Source organism: Loxodonta africana, chromosome 1 (genome assembly GCF_030014295.1).
Source record: "Loxodonta africana isolate mLoxAfr1 chromosome 1, mLoxAfr1.hap2, whole genome shotgun sequence".
Classification (NCBI taxonomy): Eukaryota; Metazoa; Chordata; class Mammalia; order Proboscidea; family Elephantidae; genus Loxodonta; species Loxodonta africana.
This window is the reverse complement of record NC_087342.1, coordinates 74,398,339-74,400,583: the sequence shown is the minus strand read 5'-3', so window position 1 is coordinate 74,400,583 and position 2,245 is coordinate 74,398,339. Positions and strand designations below refer to the sequence as shown.

General features: G+C 52.0%; 1 non-coding gene across 1 annotated transcript; it reads right to left on the bottom strand.

Moving 5' to 3' along the window:
* Nucleotides 1-319: 319 nt before the first annotated feature.
* On the bottom strand, nucleotides 320-392 carry TRNAV-CAC (transfer RNA valine (anticodon CAC)). Its single transcript has one exon. It is a non-coding gene; the product is annotated as a tRNA-Val (tRNA).
* Between the last annotated feature and the right edge of the window lie 1,853 nt (nucleotides 393-2,245).

The following is a 2,245-nucleotide window of genomic DNA, read 5'->3' as shown; positions in this document are numbered from 1 at the left end:
GGCATGGTTTTTTGTTTTGTTTTGTTTTTTGCGTACATCAGCCACACTATTGTCTCAGGACTCTTCACTTTGAATTCTGTGCCGAAAGAGGATGGAGACCTCGCCTTTCTCTCGGCTGCAGAAATTTTCTAACCCAATGGAAAATGGAGTGCCTGTCAAGCATCTGGGGGCGGGCTAGGAGGCATGTCAACTACATTCTACTTTTAATTTAAAGTCTGGTGCTACAAAAAGAAAGCGAAGGTTAGGGGCTTGGTTGAAGCATGTTCAGATGAAGAGTTTCTGGAGGTAAATTCAGAATTCACAAAAAGTACACCAAGTTTGTTTCCGCCCGGTTTCGAACCGGGGACCTTTCGCGTGTGAGGCGAATGTGATAACCACTACACCACGGAAACTTGCTTGTCAGGGCAATATGCGGTTTCAAAATTGATTCATCTGAAATTTCTGCTTTTCTTTAGGACATTTTCATGGTCGAGGAGCGGTTCCCCCCCCCCCACCCCCGGCTTACACTTTCCGATTCTTAAAATTAACAGTATCATAAAATAAATCATAGCCAAGAAATGCTACTCACAGGCTCCCAATTCCTTCACAAACACCGGGTAGGGAAATCTCGGTCAAGTTCCAAAAAATGTTTTGAAAAACACTAGGCTCGTTTCTCTGCCGGTGTAAGTCGCTATGATCTTCAATTCCCCATGACTGGACTTGATCCTTTAGGGACTGGGACAAAAGGACCGGGCTCAGCATGCCTTCTGCACTTTGTGCCCTGGCAATAGCAGGAGACACCGAGGGACAGAGAGTGTGGGTGTAAGTCTGTGCCCAGTTTTCTGCCAAGACAAGGTCGTGGGCGTGGTGGGGACTTATGGAAGTGGAATGTGTGGCGAGTGTATGTATTAGACGTCAGATGAACTCCTCTGTTCTGTAAGAGGAAACCCTGGTGGCATAGTGGATAAGTGCTATGGCTCCTAACCAAGAAACCAGCAGTTCAAATCTGCCAGGTGCTCCTTGGAAACTCTATGGGGCAGTTCTACTCTGTTCTATGGGGTCGCTATGAGTCGGAATCGACCCACGACAGTGGGTTTGGGTTTTATTTATTTATTTACTTGGTTCTATCAGAGTCATATTTTCTGCTCTGGAATGTGTAAACTCGAGCAGCTACATGGGCCGCAGCAGGTGGCACCCCCACAGTGACCTTCGCCGCCGCCTCCGAGCTCGTGCCCTTCCGTCGCCGCCACCGGGCGCGCTGACGCTTCTGCCTCGCCTGACAGGGGTCAAAGACGAGCCACCGACGGTGTCGGTGGTACCGAGCTTCGGCGACAGTCGGCAGTAGTCGCCCATCGACAGGGACACTCCAGTGCACATTAAGGCAGAGCGCAAATGGTGCGCCATCGCTTTGCCGACTCCAAGTACCGCAAGCGCAAGCGAGAGCGCCTCTCGCTCCTGGAGAAGAAAGTGAAGACGCTTAATAGCCAGAACACGGAGCCGACGTCCAGGGCCAGCCTTGTTGAGCGAGCAGGTGGCTGGGCTCAAGCAGAAGGCCCTCAGTCAAGTCAAGAGAGGCTGCAAGCTGCTTTCCCAGCACCAGGTGCCTTGGTACTGAGCCCACTAGAAGGGCTCATGCGTGGGCCACACCCTAAGAGGCGAGCTCGGGAATGAGGCGTGAGCGCCCTGGACTCGTAAAGGGCGCGGACCTCAGGAGTCCCCGTGGGCACACGGGTCTTGGAGGGGTGCCCAGGACTTGCAGAGGGCTCGGTCCCCGAGATCTCCCCAGGGTGCCCAGGACTTGGAGAGGGCGCCTCGGACTGGACAAGCTGGATCCCCCGCTTTCCGGGGGCGAACGCTTGACCCCTAGCCCTTGAGATGCCTCTGTATCCCGCGAGTGGTCACCCTGTGTTGCAGAAACCGGTCGCCCCAGCAGCCTCTTTGTACACCACTGCGAACCGCGATGCCGCTGGTGCGCAGCTGCAGCCCTGTGTACCCTTTTCATTTAGTTGTTTGTTTTTCTCTTTCGAAGAGAGGAAAACAGTGCTTAATTCTTCCCTATTTATGTTTCTACTCCGGAACAAACGTTGATTGTGTGCGTGTGTGTTTTCTTGTGTTGGATTTTTAAAAAAATAGGAAAGAAAAATAAAAACTGCACATCCCCTCTCCTCTCTCTCGCTCTCTCCTTCCCTCCTGGCCACACCTTCCCTCGTTTTTTGTCTTCATACTAGTCCACAGACCTATACATAACCCTTGATTAGCCTGGTTT